The sequence below is a fragment of the Dipodomys spectabilis genome, unplaced genomic scaffold (assembly GCF_019054845.1).
Source record: "Dipodomys spectabilis isolate Male_0828 unplaced genomic scaffold, ASM1905484v1 ptg000638l, whole genome shotgun sequence".
Classification (NCBI taxonomy): domain Eukaryota; kingdom Metazoa; phylum Chordata; class Mammalia; order Rodentia; family Heteromyidae; genus Dipodomys; species Dipodomys spectabilis.
In genome coordinates this window covers 260,996-279,995 of record NW_024871315.1, presented here as the reverse complement: position 1 = coordinate 279,995, position 19,000 = coordinate 260,996, and positions in this window count along the sequence as shown.

Genomic DNA, 19,000 nt, shown 5'->3' with positions numbered 1-19,000 from the left:
GGTTTTCTGTGAGCTCTCAGAAATAACAATGCCAGGGACTTTCCTATGCTGGCTGGATTAAAACTAAGATTATCTACATCTCAGCCTCCTCATGAGCTGGGATTACAGTCAGCAACCACTGGCACCTGCCTTTCTCTTCTTCATTTTTTAATCGGGACAATATGACTTCTTAACAGTGTCATTCCAGTGGTTTGAATTTATAAGTAAACTACCACAATGTTCTTTACAGCTGCTTTCTCTGAGGATTTTCTCTCCTCATCTTCTCCTCTAGTCACAGGTTTGAAGCCAAAAGTGAGAAATGAGTGCCACAGGATTTGGGAGCAAATGTCCACAGGACATGCCAGATTTGTCACTGCATTGAGCTGTAGTGAATTTACTGTGTCAGGATGAGAGGGCCGCAAGCTGGAGTGATCCTCATACTCTCTGCATTGCTCCTTTGGTCTATAAAATGACCTAATAATTATGAGTGCTTTGTGTCTCCAACCTTAAGTATCTAGAACACACTAGAAGCATCTTCATGTTTCTGTTTTCCTCTAGCACACACACATGCACGTACAGATTCACTTCTGGTCTGTGTATGTGTGTGTGTATGTGTGTGTGTGTGTGTATGTGCGCGCGCGCACGCATGCACATGCACATGTGTGCATATATCAGTCCTGGAGCATGAACTCAGGACCTGAGCACTGTTCCTAGTTTCTCTTATACAAGGATAGCCCTCTCCCATTTGAGCCACAGAGCCACTTCAGTTTTTTTCTAATGAAGTGGTCCTTAGAAATCAAGCCCAGGGTTTCATATGTGCAAAGTACTCTACCTCTAAGCTACCTTCCCAGCCCACTAATTCAGGTTTCTTTGTTTGTTTCTGTTTTTTTATTGTTGTTGTTTTATTGTAGGTGCTGTCTCTGAGCTCTTCAGTTCAAGTTTTGTGCTCTACCACTTGAGCCACAGAGCTACTTCAGGTTTTCTGGTGGTTCATTGGAGCTATGTGTCTCAAGGTCTTTCCTGCCCAGGTTAGCTTTGAACCATGATCCTCAGATCTCATCCTCCTGAGTAGCTAGGATGACAGGCATGAGTCACAAGCACCCAGCTTCCACTTCAGGTGTCTTAGTGGTGAAATGGAGATAATAGTCTCATGGGACCTTTTGTGTCTGGGATAGATGGGAACCCAGATCCACAGATCTAAGCTTCTTATAAGCCAAGGTGACAGACTTCAGCTATCAACTGCTAGGCCGTGGCACTCTGCTGCAAGGGGGTTAGTGGTTCCACGTGGTGGAGTGTTAGCCATGAGCCAAAGAGGTAAGTGTCAGCTCCTAGGCCCCGAGTTCAAGGTTTATGACTGAGAAAAATCAAAACACAGCACTTGTCCACAGGAGACAACTCACTAGTCTTCAGTAATACATAATTTTGTCTCTGCCATGGGGACATATCTGAGCCTCAATATTCTTGTCTGCATAATCATCTGAGTTGTGGAGGTCTTTGAGTACCAGGTGAAAGAATGCACCCTATGAAGGACACACTACATGTTACTCTTTGCAGGTCTCAGATGATAGCACCCTATGAAGGACTCAGCACATAGCTCTATTCCCTAAGCTGTCATTAGGATTAGGGTGCTTTCATCAGTATCACCATTCTTTGAGGAATATTTCACAAACTAAACAAGTTCACATCTAATGGTTTAATGGGATTTTTTTTGGGGGGGGCATTACCCAGGGTGCTTGAACTCAAAGCATGGGGATACTGTTCTAATAACATTTGTTCAAGACTAAAGCTGTACCACTTCAAGCCACATTTTAAAGTGTCTCTCAGACTTCCTGCTAGGACTGGATTTTAAAGCCCCCAAGCAGCCAGGATGATAGGGGTCAGCAAGCAGCGTCTGGTTCCTTGCAGCTGGGTTGCAGGGGTTTACATCTGGCTAAGTCAGGTTAGGTGGCAGCTGTCAGCATCAGACTCCTAGCTTGCTTTGTGATGAGGTATTTGAAGTCCTGTCCTTCTACAGTTGCAGGTAGGACATTCTGACTTTTTTGGCAGCAGTCCTTGGGCTTGAGTAAGGGCTTTGACACTGTCCCTAAGCATTTGTGCTCAAGGCTGGTGCTCAATTGATTGAAAGACAGCAGAACTTCCAGGTTTTCTGTTTATGTGGCTCTGAGGAATCAAAACCAGGGCTTTATGCTTACTAGGCGAGCACTCAACCACTGAGCCCCAGGAGTGAACAAGATATAAATAGATAGAGATTGCTGTATATAAATATTATATACACAAAAAGAGAGATGTCTGTATATTATTAAATTATAGATAATATTACTACCAATCACTAGGTATTAAATTATGTCTCCATTTAATGATGTGTCCCAGTTGAACCATTAATAAAGCATTAATTAATAATTATTCAATACCTTGTTATTATTTATCAAATATGTATATACATCCGTACATATAATTACATATTTTATAGAATGAGACAGATGTCTATATATAATTAAATTATGTATGCATCATGTGTTACTACCAATTATTATGTATTTAATTATGTCTTCATGCAATTTTTATTCTGTTAGTGCTTAATAAAATATTAACCTTAATGCAGTCCTATAGTTATTATATCTAATTTTATCTTACAATGATTCATTACTAATTCAATTTGTTTATCATTTATTGTAGTGATAACTTTTCCACCTATGACATTTATTATATTTATGATATCCTCTTACATAGCATATAGATTTGCATACAAATTATACACCCTACCTGACACCGAGCACTTTCAAAGAAAAAGAAAACATGTGTCATGCTCAGCTTCTCACTCCACGATTACGTTTTTGGCAGTGCTGGGATCTAAACTCAGGGCCTACAAGGTTCAATTCATGAATGGGTGACTGTCAGCACAGCAGCCTTTAGCCAATTCATCTGCCAGGCAGTTCCCAGGCCCTGAGATCAAGGCCCATATGTTGACTCCATATCGCGTTTAGTGTATTCATTTTACTTTTTGTATTATTCATTTATCTACCATTTATTTTATTGACTGTTATTACACATGGAATATTTATTACATTTATTACATAGGGCATAGAGTTGCCTGTGTATGAAACTTCACTCCTGACACCCAGGCCTTTCCCCGAAAAGGAAAATGTGTCACTATGGGCTTCTTAATCCACGATTCAATTTTTGTGAATGCTGGCATCTGAACTTACAGCCTACAAGGTGCAACTCATAAGTGGGTGAGTGTAAGCATGTCAGCCTGGGGCATATGGAGCTGACAAGCAGATCCCAGCACCTGAGATCGAGCCCCAGGGGTTACCAAAATAAGAACCAATTGACATGTAGATGGTAGTAAAATAAATATAGATATTTATAGTGCCAGAGATGTTTATACATTATTCAGTTATATATGTTACATTCCTACCAATTCATGGGTATTCATTATGACTCCATGTAATTAATATTATTGTTTTCCTCCTTAATAAATTATTAATTAAATCAACCACATCCTGAAATTATTGTGTCCATGTAATTAATTGTATTCTTTTAATGTGTCAAAAATATTAATTAAAATCCATCGGCCTCCTAAAATCACTCTAATTTTATAGTAGTATCATTCAAGAAGAACTAATTCAACCTTGACATTCAAAACCTTCCATTGGTATTCCTATGAATATGAACAAGACTCTTAGAATGTCCTGCCATTGTTAGGGGTCAGAACTGGGCTTCGAACTCAGGGCCTATGTTGCCATATTGGCCTATGGCTTCCCTGGTAGCCTGCCAGCTTTCAGCAAGCCACGTTAAGAACATTGTTCAGCTGAGTCATTCAGATCCAGAATGGTCACCTTGCAAAGAAAGCAAATGTAAAATCGTCAGCCATCTGCAAGTTGAACGGTTTTATTCTGTATTGATTTATTTACTTTTTTCCTGTCAGCCTTTGGGGCCTAGGAACCCAGGTTTGGCTGTGGATCCAGTGGCTGCACCCCAGGCTAGAGTGATCGAAGCTGAGGCAGAGTTACCACGACCTGTGTTCAAGCCCTGTGGCAAAATAAAAATACATATATACATACATACATACATACACACATACATACATACATACATATGTACACTACAAATATTTAAAAATTTATGAGGCTCCTTGGCTTGGACTACACGCCATTTTTTCTGGCAGGCTTGGGATTTGAACTCCGGATCTGGGTAAATCTACAGCACTATGTGGGAAGGGCAAGCTCACTCTGTTGGAAGAGAAGAAAGTCAGGCCTTTTTCCAGGGCCTGAATTCAACCCTAGCACTCAAAAAAATAATATCCGTATACATTTTAAATGCATGACTTATATTTACTTACAATTGTTCACTGCAGGGGCTGGGAAGGTGGCTCAGTAGTAGAGCGCTTGCCTTGAATGCCTGAGGCCCTGGGTTCGATTCCTCAGCACCCCATAAGCAAAAAGAAAAAAGCCAGAAATGGCCCTGTGGCTCAAGTGGTAGAGTGCTAGCCTTGAGTTGAAGAGCTGAGGGATAGCGCCCAGGCCCAGAGTTCAGGCCCCATGACCAGACCCAAAAACAAATGTTTACTGCATATTGCAGTTAGTGTAGTTAATCATTTTATTTTGTTTTTAATTATTTGTTATGTATTTTAGTGAGTATGATTAGACATATAGTATTTTTTACATCCTATCACATAGGACATAGATTTGCATATATATTGTACATCATACTTGAGGCCCAGGACTTTCATTGGTAAGGAAAACATGTGGGACAAATGGCTTCTTAAACCAGGATTAAGTTTTTGGCAATTCTGTGATTTGAACTCAGGGCCTAGAAGGCTCACTTCATGAATGGGTCAATGTTACCACACCAGTCTGATGCAAGTGAAGTTGTCGGGCAAATTTGAGGACTCAAGATCGCATCCTAGGAGTAGCCAATATATAAACAGATATATGTGTAGACTGAAGTGTGTGTGTGTGTGTATTTACATATGTATATGCATCTATCAATAAATGTATACAAAGACAGACATTTATGTAGATTCTAGTGTATAACTCCATACAAAGTGTGATGTCTATATTATATTTATATAGATACATATATTCTATTGCTACCAATTATTTGGTATAAAATTATGCCTCCATTAATTAATCATGGTAGAAGACTTAATAAAGTATTAATTAAATTAATCAATGATCTATATTTATTGTGTACACTCTTATACTAGAATGACTAGCTAATTAGTGATTCAATTAGTACATCTCAACACTCTATTAATGTTCCTATAGATAGGAATGAGTTTCCTAGGATCTTCAGCCATGTGTAGGTGGCAGTCCCAGGATTGAACTAAGGGCCTCTGTGCCTGGATTGGGCTCAGGCTTCGACAGTCCCCCAGCCTTTGGCTATGCAAGGTCACGTAAAATTTTCAAGCCTAGTCACTGTCCCCCAGGATGGTTACAGTGCAAAGGAAACAAAGGTAATATCCTTGTGTAAAACTTCCTGGTTTATTCATCCTCCATTTTTGTTGGTTTGATGTTTTTTTTTTGCCAGTGATGAGAGTTTAACTCAGGTCCTAGGATCCCTGGGTCATCTGTCGGTGTAAAAGCTGCACCTCAGCTTAGGGTAATCAAGGCTGAGGCAGAGTTAGGACAACCTAATTTGAAGACCCATGCCTGGGCTGGGAAGATGGCTCAGTGGTAGAGAGCTTGCCTTGCATGCCTGAGGCCCTGGGTTCGATTCCTTAGCACCACATAAGCAAAATGAAAAAAGCCGGAAGTGGCACTGTGGCTCAAGTGGTAGAGTGATAGCCTTGAGCTGAAGAGCTGAGGGACAGCGCCCAGGCCCAGAGTTCAGGCCCCACAACCGGACCCCCCCCAAAAAAAAGACCCACCAAATGTTAAGACCTTGACTTGGAATTTGGGCCATTTTATCTGCCATACCTGGGATTTGAACTCAGAGGCTGGGTAACTCTATTGTGTTCTGGGTGACATAGGAGCTCACCTGCCTTGAAGAAATAAATTCAGGAACATTTCCCAAGGCATGAATTCCAGGCCCAGGACTGGCAATAATATTTATATACATTTATAATATATATCATATATATGTATGTATTTGCATAGATATTACATATTGTACCTAGGACACAAGATTTTCACAGAAAGGAAAACAGTTCAACATTCGCTTCTTACTCCACCTATTGACTTTGGCACTGCTGAGATTTGAACTCAGGGCCAGGAATGCCCAATTCATCAAGTGGTCAGTAAGCACAGCAGCCTCAAAAAAATTTACTGCCAGGCAGATCCCAGGACCTGACTTCTAGCCCAAGGAGTCGCCAATATATCAATAGATAGGTGTGTAAATTGCTGCAAATATGGAGTTATACACTACAGAGAGAGAGAGAGAGAGAGAGAGAGAGAGAGAGAGAGGGCTGTGGGAGAGAGAGAGATTTATAGGTTTATTCGATTGTATATTTAAATACATAAAAATATTTATAGAATGCAAGATGTCTACATATTACATGTAATATATTGCATGTAACATATTACATGTAATATATTACTAAATTATATGTAATATATTACTTATAATTAATAGGTATTGAATTATGCCTCCATTTAATGATGTATCATGTTTAAAGGCACAATAAAATGCTTCCTTGAGCAAAAGGATCTCAGGGACAACGTCAAGACTCAGGAACTGCCGCAAAAAAAAAAAGAGCCAGTAACTCCACGTATCTGTGTACATATGCAAGTATTTCTATCAGTGAATATCCAGAGTCACTATGAAGAAAGGAACCCAGCTAAGAAATTTGCTTTGAAAAGCATGATTTCATAGCACAGCTTTCAAGACAGTGCATGTTCCAGAGCTCCCCTCACTGTTCCCAGTGTAACCTGAGGGTTTTTCCATACCCCAGGCTACTGGAGGAAGTCTGCTTCATTGTTGGAACAGGCAAACAAAAAGCCTTACTCCTGTACAGCTGTGTAACAAACATTTCACCCGGAGCAATTAGTGAGGATTAGTGTGGGTGGGATCTAAAGGCCAGGAGAAAAAGGCCTCTTTTTACCCGAAGGTATCTCTCTCTCCAGTGCTCTGTTTTGACAAGAAGTCTTCATTTGTGCCAATTCCTGTGGCAGGCCAAGTTCCCTGCACTCATCCTGTCTTTGTTGCACTATGTTACAGTGTTGAGACAAACTGCTACAATTAATTAAAGCGTCCTTCTGGCAGACAACGAGGGCCCTGAATCTAATGAAATGATTCACTATTGACAGTGTTGCCTCCCTAGGTTTCCAGAAGCTTGCTAAATCTAAGCACTTGTGCAAAATCACAATGCTTCCCGTCATCTAGGGCTGGTGGAAGCTCATCAGGATTTGAAACCTGTGACCTCTCATAGTTGGCCCCTCGGTGGCTAGGTTTTGGGGTTGAACACAGGGCGAAGGTGCTGACCATGAGTTCAGAGCAGAAGCTCAGTGCTTTCCCATTTGGTGTCACAGCTTCACTGCTGGTCTGTGTGTGTGTGTGTGTGTGTGTGTGTGTGTGTGTGTGTGTGTGTGTGTGTGTGCATACACCAGTCCTGAAGGATTCAGGACCTGACCACTGTACCTGAGTTTCTCCTGTACAAGGACAGCACTCTACCACATGAGCCACAGGGCACTTTACCTTTTTTTTCTAGTGATGTGGTACTGAGGATTCAAGCCCTCTACCCCTAAGACATATTCCCAGCACTCCACTTCAGGTTTCTTTTTACTTATAAGTTGGAGGAGTTGAAGTCTGGGCCTGGGTGCTGTCTCTGAGCTCTTCAGCTCAATCTAGATCTCTACCACTTGTGCTAAAGAGCCCCTTCAGATTTCTGGTGGTTTATTGGAGATAACCATCTCAAGGAATTTCCCGCTTAGGCTGTCTTTGGACTGTGATCCTCAGCTCTCAGCCTCCTGAGTATCTAGGATGACAGGCGTGAGTAACCGGTACCCCGGTTTCCACTTCAAGTTTCTAAATGGTGACTATGACATAATAGCCTCATGGGATAGTTTGGAACCCAGATCATCAGATTTCAGCTTCCTGAGTAGGCTGGATGACAGACCTCAGCTAAGGACACCTAAGCTCTGACACTTTACTGCAAGGGGTCGTTGGATCCACGTGGTAGAGTGCTAGCCATGAGTCCAAAATGAAAGTCAGCGCCTAAGCTCTGAGTTCAAGGTACATGATGGGAAAAACTAAACCAAAATAATTGTCTGCAGGAGACAACTTACTAGATTTCAGTACATACATCATTTTGGCCCTGACATGTGGGCATATCTGAGCCTCAACTTTCCCATCTGCACAATCATCTTACTTGTGAAGCTCTTACAAGGACCAGATGAAAGAATGAACCCCGTTTAGGACTAGGCACATAACAACTCATGAAGAACTCATCACATAGCTGTATCCCAAATGCTGTCATTAGAATTAGGGTGCTTTCATCAGTATCACCATTCTTTGAGAAACACATAACAAACCTCAAGAAGTTCACATGTAATGATTTAGAGGGGTGGTTTTTTTGGAGGGAGTCATCCACGTGGATTGCACTCAAAGATTGGGGGTACTATCCTAAGATGTTTAGCTCAAGCCTAGAGCTCTGCCACTTTGAGCCACAGGTCAGAGTTTCACAGACTTAATGCCAGGGCTGAGTTCTAAACCCACTAGTGTCAGATCTCAGCCCTTGAGTATCTTGGATGACAAGGGTGAGTGAGCCAGCAGCATCTGTTTCGGTGAAGATGAGTTGCAGTGGTTTACCTCTGGCTACGTCAGGTTAGAGGTCACCTGTCAACACCAGACTCCAAGCATGCTCTGTAATGAGGTATTTGCAGCTTATCCTTAAATCACTGCAGTCAGAACATGCTATCTTTTTTTTTGGTGCCACTACTAGGGTCTTGACTAAAGGTCTAGACACAGTCCCTATGCTTTTATGCTCAAAGCTAGTACTCGACTACTTAAGCGAGACAGCATTAATTGAAAATTAATGTAGTATAATTGAAAATTAATGTAGTATAATTGTTGCATATAGTTTTATAATATAATCATACACTAGTAATTTATTTGTTACTTTTATAACATTTCATTTGTACGGATGTATATCGGAATGTGCCATAGAATCTCCCACCATTCATTAGTGGCAGTACCAGGATTCAACCTCCAGTCCTAAGTTGCTTCTTTTGGCTATTGCTTCCCTAATAGCCCACCAAACATCAGCAATGCAAGGTCATGTACACTTTTTGGGCCTTGTCATTTAGACGCAGGATGGCCACAACGCAAAGGGAAAAAAAAGTAAAACCACTTCTTGAACTTCTCAGTTTTTTTTTTTTTTTATTGTGAGAATACCATACAGAGGAGTTACAATTACATGGGCAAGATAACTAGTACATTTCTTATCAAGCACTGTTGACTCCTTTTTGTTTGCCCTTCTCATCTCAGTTTTATTCTTCTCATTTGATTTTTTTTTGCCAGCCCCAAGATTTGAACTCTGGTCCTAGGATCTCAGGGTTGGTTGTGGCAGAGATGCCAAGACCTGAGTTCAAGCCCCATGCTTTGACCAAAATAATAATAACAATAATGCCCTGGCTTGGAATTTGCACCATTTTTCTGGCAGGCCTTTGATTTGAACTCAGGGTCTGGGTAAATCTGTGACACTGTGGGTGAAGGGGAAGATCACCGTCATTGAAAACAAGAAATTCAGACCAATTCCCAGAGCCTGAATTGAAGCCTCAGCACTGGAAAAACTAATATTTATATATGAGATCTATTTATATTGCATGGGTTTACAGCATATGACGTTTATTACACTTATTAATTTAGTATTATTACACATATAATGTTTCATTATCTCATATCACCTAGGATATATTTACATATGGATTATATATCACACTGAGATCAAGGACTGTCACAGAGAAGAAAAAAATGTGTCAAAATTAGCTTCTTACTCGACGAATAAGTTTTTGGCCATACTGGGATTTCAACTCACAATGCCCAATCCATAAATGGGGTCACAGTCTTAGCAGACCAGCCTGTGGCAAATTGAGCTGCCAGGAAGTTCTGAGGACCTGTGATCAAGCCACAATAGTGCCCAATATATAGATAGACAGAAAGATAGATAAATAGATAGAGAGATAGATGTGAATATATATATATATATATATATATATATATATATATATATATATGTGAGTGTGTGTGTATATATGCATATATATACAAAGAGGGAATGTGAAGATATTATATATATATATATATATATATATATATAAAACCAATTATTAGTGATTACATTATGCCTCCATTTAATGAAGTATTATGGTTGAATACTTACAAAATCTGTAATTAAAAATTAGTCAATATCCTTCCATTAGGTGCTAGAATGAAAGATATAAATCCAGTAATTTGTGTCTGGCATTCTAAAATAGAATCAAGAATTAACTACAAATTATTACTTTTATAACATTCGATTAGCATTCACATGAATAGGAATGAGTTTGTCAGATTCTCCCTCCATTTGTGGGGGGCAGTCCTAGCATTCGAACTCCAGGCCTGGGTAGTTCCCTTCGAATGCAAACCATTGGAATGGCACTGTGAAGACTTCATATTGTCATGATTAAAAAAGAACAAAAAGAAAAGAAAGCCAGGTGTCAGTGGCTTCTAATCAGCAGCTATAATCCTAGCTCCTCAGAAGGCTGAGATGTAGAGAATGCCAGTTTGAATTCAGCTGGGGCAGAAAGTTCCTGTCACTCTTATTTCTAAGAGACCACAGGAAAAAAATACACACATGGTTGGGGCTGTGTCTCAAGGGCAGAGCACTACCCTTGAGCAAAAGGAGCTCAGGGACATGGCCTAGGCTCATAGTTCAATCCCGGACCTGTCAAAAAAAAAAAAAAAAAAAAAAGAAAGAAGGCAGTAATTCTATGTCTCTTTGTATTGATGGATGGTGTATGGATGATGGGCATTAGCAGGTTACCCATGCCCAGCCCCCCAACCTGGGCAAGCTGGGACAAGCGCTGAGAAAATAATAAGTCTGAGCCGGCAGCTTGAACAAAGCATCCTTCTCTGCCATTTAAGTAGTAAAGCCCCAAAGGCTTTGCCTGTGCTGGTGTGTGCAACAGGTGCATTATGTTGTGGGTGAGGTATCCCATCAGGACACCTACAAACCAGACACTGCCTCCAGGAAGACCACTCTTCCTAGGCTGTAGGAGTTGTCCAAGGTTCTGGCTCCATATTCTAGATCCCTCTGTAGGATGTGGGGACTGGTGCCTATCACTCATTCATCATTCCTGATTGCCAAGTCTCAGGCTGGGAAAGATAGGAAATAGCCAGTGATTTCTGCGCTGAAAGGGGTTAGCCAATAAATCCCACCCTCATAGCTCCTGTTAGAAGTGAGCCTTGGGCTGTGAATGTGGCTTAGTGGTAGAGTGCTTACCTAGATTCCACGAAGTCCTAGGTTCGATTCCTCAGTACCACAGTAAAAGAAAAAGCCAAAAGTGGCACTGCGACTTAAGTGATAGAGTGCTAGCCTTGAGCAAAAGAAGCTCAGGAACATGCTCAGACCTTGAGTTTAAGCCCCAAGACTGGAAAAATAGGGACCCTGGTGAGACATATTCTTCTGGGACTCAGAGGAGGGCAAGGTTAGAAGTAAGAGGTAAAGGTCAGGTGCTGGGGGCTCACCCCTGTAATCTTAGCTACTCAAGAAGCTGAGATCTGAGGATCAAAATTACAAGCAGGAAAGACTATAATGAGACACTTTTCTCTTATTAAACACCCAAAAAGCCAGAAGTAGAGTTGTGGTTCAAGTACTGGAGTGCTAGCCTTGAGCACAAAAGTTCTGGGATACTGTCAAGGTCATGAATTCAAACCCCCAGACTGGCACTAACACACCCACCAAGATAGAACATTTGCCAGTCAGCCTTCACAAGTTCCATCTCTAGCAATTCGATATTTAAGAAAAAAAAGAGGGATAAAGGAAGGAAAGAGTTGCTCCAGGAGGTGATATAACCAGTGCCAAAATTCCACAGGAGTTCTAAGATGTGGAACAGGACAGAGAGCCTCAGGCAGAAGGTCCATCATGGGCAAAGGTCCTGAGGTATGGTGTAGAGGAGGTGGTGTGGGTAGAATAAAGGTTCTTTGGCTTCAGACAAGTCTGGCAGGACATTCAAGTCTGGGTCAAGGTTTGTACTTGAGTCACAGGTAGGGCAGAGGGTGGGGACCCAGAATGGGGCCCAGGGGGAAGATTAGCTTGGCTTTTCACCACGGACCCCAGCAATTTCCAGTTGCTGGAAGCCTATTTTTCACAGCTCATGACCCTCAGAGGCCTCCTTTGCATGGAGGAGTCAGGGCAAATGCAGGGAAGAACTCTTCCTTTAGAAAAGTTTCTATCAACCAGTGGCTCAACCCCTGTAAATCCTAGCTATTCAGGAGGCTGAGATCAGATATCATGGGTCAAATCCAACTCAGGGGAAGAAAGTTAGTGAGACTCTTTTCTTGCCAATGAACTACCAAAAGACCGAAATGGAAATGTGGCTCAAGTGGTAAAGTGCCAGCCTTTCGAAAAAGTTAAGAAACCAGGGCTCAAACTCTGAGTTCAAGCCCCAGTACTGGCACAGAAAAAAAATAAAGAAAAGCTTTAAGAAGTTCCTAGCCCACTGTGGTGAAAGGCCAGATCAGCTCAACGCATGTGGTTCATGCATGTCCTCCTAGATCCTCAGGAAGCTGAGATCAGAGGATTGTGGTTCAAAGCCAGCCCTGGCAAGAAAGTCCAGGAGACTCTGATCTTCAAGGAACCACCAGAAATCTGGAGGAGGTGCTGTGGATCAAGCGGTAAGCTGAAGAGCTGAGCTACAGTGCCCAGGCCCAGAGTTTGAGCCCCTTGACAAACACCTGTTTGGAGCTCACTCTGTGGCTCTAGGCAGAGTGCTTTCCAATGGGACTCTGAGGGTCGGGTCTCCCAATGTCTAGGTGTCTTTGGCGGCCTTTGTGTATGGAACAGGCCACAGTATCGAGAAGGGTCCCGCCTTGGGGCATGGAGGTCATCAGCCGGGTCCATCAGAATGGCATCAGTCATGGGTGCAGTGTGCATCTGAACAGTAAACCGACATTTCAGACCACGGTTCTGGGCCAGGAGGGCCAGGAGCTGCAAGATGGTACAGCAGGTAATGCCCACTCCTGCGGGTATCACAAGTTTGTGACTCTGTCAGCCACACCTTGGGCAGGTGTTGAGGTGGGCTCATGAAAGACTTGTAGGCTCAGGTATCCACAGCTGGCTGGCTGATGCTTGTAGCAGTCTCTATCCCAGGAGTCCCAGGGCTCAGAGCCCTGCTTTCCTCTCCACTGCTTTTGGGACAGATGAAGATCTGCAATCTTGGACTGACTACAAAGGAGCATCCATAGTGTCCTTCCGTTGGTCCTGTGGCCCCGTGCACAGATGGAGGGGCAGATTCCATGGAACTTACTGCCATGGCCCAGACCCACTCAGCCCAAGAAGGTCTTAGGGACAAAGCACTTGATCTACTTTGAGAGTTTACTAAGACTATGACTATGCCTCAGGACTGCCCCCAGTTCTAGCTCAGCTCGTGTGTGTGTGTGTGTGTGTGTGTGTGTGTGTGTGTGTGTGTGTCTGTGTCTGTGTCTGTGTCTGTGTCTTTGTATGAGTGTCTGTGTGTGTGTGAGCATGTGCGTGTGTGCACGCACACCCATGCATCTTGGTGCTAGGGCTTGAACTCAAGGCCTGGGCTCTGTCCCTCAGTTTTGTTTTTTTTTTTTTTTTGTCGGTCATGGGGCTTGAACTCTGGGCCTGGGTGCTGTCCCTCAGCTCTTCAGCTCAAGGTGAGCGCTCTACCACTTGAGCTACAGCGCCACTTCCGGTTTTCTGGTGGTTTATTGGAGATAGGAGTCTCACGGTCTTTCCTGCCCGGGCTGGCTTTGAACCACGATCCTCAGATCTCAGCCTCCTGAGTAGCTAGGATGACAGGCGTGAGCCACCAGCGCCCGGCTCCTCAGTTTTTTCGTTCAAGGCTATCACTCTACTACTTGAGCCACAGCTTTTCTTCCAGCTTTTGGGTCGTTATTTGCAGAAGAGAGTCTCACACACTTTTCTAGCTGGACTGGCTCTGAATGGTAATCCTCACATCACAGCCTCCTGAGGAGCTAGGAATAGGACATCATCAGCTATTAGCATCTGGCCACACTTTCCTTCTTGACTAAAACAGAGTACCTCTCTCCAAGCCGAGTACCCATCTGCAGCTACCCTTCCTAACCCAGGCTTCAGAGGAAACATTCCCTTCCCAGAGGACAAAGAAATAGGAACAATTTGGAGCTTTATGTTCTCCACACAGTCAGGGCCTGCTGGGAGCTGATGTGGAGGTCAGAGGATCTAGGCCAGGGCAAGAAGACAATGTGTTAGAACAGAAGAGAGTATGAGAAGACATCTTTGTAGCTGGATGCCAGTGGCTCATGTCTATAATCCTAGCTACTCAAGAGTGACACCTGAGGATCAATCAAGATTCAAAGCTAGCCTGGGTAGACTCTTCTCTCCAATGAATCACCAAAAAGCTGGGAAGCAGAGATACACTAGTTCAAGTGGTACAGCACCAACCTTGTACAAAGAAGCTAAAGGATACCACCTAGGCTTTGAGTTCAAGCCCTGGAAAACACAAACACACACATACACACACACACACACATTTACATGTGCACATACACACACCTACACACGGTAACATCCTTAGCAGTTGCCAATGGCTCATACCAGCAACCCCAGCTACTCAGAGGCTGAGCTCTTAAGATGGCAGCTTGAAGCCAGCCCAGGCAGGAAAGTCCACGAGACTCTTCTCTCCACTAAACTACTAAAAAAGATGAAAGGTGAGCTGTAGCTCAAGTGGTAGCGTGTTAGCTCAGGGACAGTGCCTAAGCCCTGAGTTCCAGATCTGAGATGTTTTTCTTAATAGAAACCCTTTGCCATCCCCATCCCCACACGCCATATATCCAGATTTTGGTTATCCTAGATCTCACTTCCACTCCTGCCACGTCCACAGCACTGCCACAAAAGGTGGTGTGTGGCCAACACTGGATTAAGAAGTGAACATACACAAGGGGGACATAGCCAGGTCAAGGCTAATGCCCCAGAACATTGAGGTATTGGCCATAACAGTCTCTCATCCCCCAGTTCCGTAGCCCTGGAATCTAAAGTCTGTGCTTCTGTGTTCTGGGCATCCAGAATAGTCTAGAAGGACCTAGAGAGGCCCAGCTGGGGCCGGAAGATAGACTTTCCTGTGGTAAGGTACATTGACATTTCCTAGACACCGACAGATACTTCCAAGCCACCTTGGGCCTCACCTCCCATGTAGCCCCGGAAGATCCTTGGTTGGGTGGCCTTCAGTCAGCTTTCATGCTTGAGTTGTCCAGAGCCACAGGCAACCACCCTTCCCCCACTCCACTACCAGCCTTCAGGAAGGGACATGCAGCCAGAGGCCCAGTTGAGGAAAACGATAGGACATCACATGACTGAGCCCCCGCCCCCCCCCCACCCTGTGTCAGGGGAGAACCTATGCCACCTGCCCTGCTAACCCAGAATCTCCTGGAGGTAGCCCAAAACATGGACGACTGGATTTGGGCCCCAAAGAAAAGCTGAAATATGCAGGTCTCTGGCAATTTAAGACTCATTGTAGACCCTGATAAGGGGCTAAAGGCAAGGCAAACTTGTGCACAGCAACTGTGCAGGAGGGGCACCATGTGAGGTCAGAAAGAGGCAAACAGGCACCAATGAAGGGGACAGAGAAAAATGATGGAAAAATACACACACACACACACACACACACACACACACACACACACACACACACACACATCACATGGGTAGCCCAAGGCCTCAGCAGTCCCTGAGCATCAGAATACCCCAACCCTTGAGAAGATGGCACTACCATCCTCAGACAAACTATAGACAAAACTCAGAGCTTCTCATATGTCTGGAATGGCTCATAACACAGCATGCCATTTCCTACTGTACATACCGCTATGTAGAAAACTCAGCTACCTTATTTTTGGTTGTTGGTTATGGGGTTTGAACTTTGAGCTTGTGCGGAATCCCTCAGCTCTTCAGTTGAAGGTGCATGCTCTACCACTGGAGCCACAGCGCCACTTCCGGTTTTCTGGTAGTTCACTGGAGAAAAAGTCTCACAGATTTTCCTGCCCGAGCTGGCTTTGAAACTGGATCCTCAGAGCTCAGCCTCCTGAGTAACTAGGATGACAGTTGTGAGCCACTGGCAATGCCTGGTTTCAGCCACCTTCTCACACCCAGAGGAAACCCACCTTGTCAGGCCACAAACCACATGCAGCCCTTCCCTTCAGACTTTGACACCAGTGTACAAAACCATTCTTCCATGGATGGGGAGAATATAATTGACACTACCCTCCCACCCCTATTCCCATTCGCCCACTCCCTGCCTAAGAAAGGCCACGACCTCTGGAGTTCTTGGTAAGGCAAAGCCCATCATGCTGTAACTTCAACCTTGGGCAAAACTGGGGAGTTCTTAGAAATGTCTGTACCCTGAGGCCAGCACCTGGTCTCCCAACCACAGCAACCCCACTCCTTAACCATCTCTTGCAGGCAAGGGGTGTCTTTCTTTTTTGGATTTTTGTTTTTTGTTTTTGTTTTTGTTTTGGTTGAGGGGCTTAAACTCAGGGCTTGGGTACTGTCCCTGATGATGATTTTTGCTCAAGGCCAGTACTCTACCATTTGAACCATGGTGCCACTTCTGGTTGGAGATTGGAGATGAGACTCCCCTGGGACGTTCCTGCCTGTGTTGGGGAAACAAGATACTCCCGAGTAGCCAGGATGATAGGTATGAGCCATCGGAGCATGGTTTATGGTGTCTCATTCTTTAGAATTTCCAACTAGTCCTCCTCTAGACACTCCAACCTAGTCACTCCTCTAGATCCCTTAGGGACAGCAAAGGGAGGTTCAGAATCTGGGTAGGGCCATAGGCATTAAAGTGCTCCTTCCATATCACTACCCCTCTATAACCTCCCAACCGCCTCCTCTGGAAGGCATGGTGATATGGGGCAGATCAGACCCACTAGGATTTCTGGCCTGTATCCCCCTGCCCCACTCAACCGGTATCTGAGGATTTCTGGGGCCAGCTGCTCCATGTCCTGGTGGAAGATGTTGGGAGGTTTGCTGATAACTGGGTCCAGGAGATGCCAGGGCAGAAGGAGTGTCCATCTTCCCTCTGTCAAAGAAGGCGACACATAAAATGGATGGATCTACTAAGAGCTACAGGGCATAGCCATCCACCTGTCACCAAGAACCCTTGGAGTGCTGTTTTATGTTGACAGTCCTGGGGCTTGACCTCGGGGCTTAGGTGTTGTACCCAAGCTTCTTTTGCTCCAGGCCAGTGCTCTTCCACCTGAGCCATGGTGCCACTTCCAGCTTTTTCTGTGTATGTGGAACCTAGGAATTGAACCCAGGGTTTCCTGTGTGCAAGGCAAGCCCACTACTGCTAAGACACAATCCCAACCCTGGATAGCTCTTCTTCTGTAACCACTCGGGCGTGTCTCAGGACAGTCCTGCACATCTGTACCGAGTTTCTCAGCAGCAGCTCTGGCTTGAAGTGAACATGCTCCTCTATGTTGTCCTTTATGTACAGCATCTTTGCTCTGTGTGCTTCCTGTCAGATACTCCTAGTTAAGCAAGACCCCTTTTCAAGTGCTGCTTCTAAGAATCCTGCTCCAATCACCCTGGCAGAGTAGGGTCCTCGCTGCTCTGCAGGCTGTTGGCCTTCTCCCTTCCTGCTGGTGTGGGTTGAAAGCACATGAAGGGGAAGGCCTGGTTTCCACCACCCAATTTTTGAAAGCTCTGATACACTAACCAGGGCCCAGTGCTGTATCACACTCCTTGAGAGGACAGTGGAGGCCCAAGCAGTCTGGGGACAACAAGATGGGTCCATTTCTTTGTGTGGGCTTGAACTGAGGATCTGGGAGCTGCGTCTCTGAGGTTTTGTACTCAAGGCTGGTGCTTTACCACTTAAGCCACAGCTCCACTTCTGACTTTTTGGTGGTTCCATGGAGAGAAGAGTCTCACCAGCTTTCCAGCTTATGGCTGGCTTCAATCTTTGATCCTCAGATGTCTGCCTCCCAAGTAGCCAGGATGTCAGGTGTGAGCCTGAGCCAGAGGTGATGGGCACCAGAGCCTTTCTTTTGAGCTTCTGTTTATCTCATGTCAACTAGCAAGCCCTAGTTAAAATACTTAGTTACAAGAAATCAAGTTCCTCTCCTAGGTCAGTAAATCCAAGGAGATGAAGTGTCTTTGGAAAAGACACTGAGTTGGCCTGGGTGAGTATGGGTATATGTGTGTGTGTGTGTGTAAGTTTCAGGGATACCTACCCTATTTCTCCGGTGCCTCATTCTCCCAGTGGTGAATACATACAGGATTCCCACCCCAAGGAAGGCGGGTAGGGGAGGGTACATAAGGTCACATTGAGTGGAATGATATGAATTCTATCCTGCAACTGAAGCCTGGAGAGATAATGGAGAGGAGAAGTTTAGAAGAACATCAAGAGAAGCCCATTACCTTTGGATACAAGTACCAGAGAGAAGACTGAATCCATCCTTTTTGGTAGTAAGGTAACTGATGCCCACTATTCATTTATTTCATTATTTTTTTGTGAGTCCTAGGGCTTGGATTCAGGGCCTGAATGTCATTCCTGAGCTTCTTTTACTCAAGGCTGAGGCTCTAACACTTGAGCCACAGCACCAAATCTGGCTTTTTGTGTGTGGGGGGTGGTGGTTGTTGGTTTATGGGAGATAAGAATCTCACAGACTCTCCTGCCTGGACTGGCTTTGTGTCACGTGCATCAGATGTCAGCCTCCCCAATAACCCGGTCAGGTGCAGGAACCACTGGCACCTGACCACCACCATCCATTTATAATCCCCTAGGGCCATTGCTGGACCACCTGCACTGCACCCCCTTTTTGTGCGTGGGAAGCAGACATGGGTGGGTTTGATACTTCAACAGACTACATACCT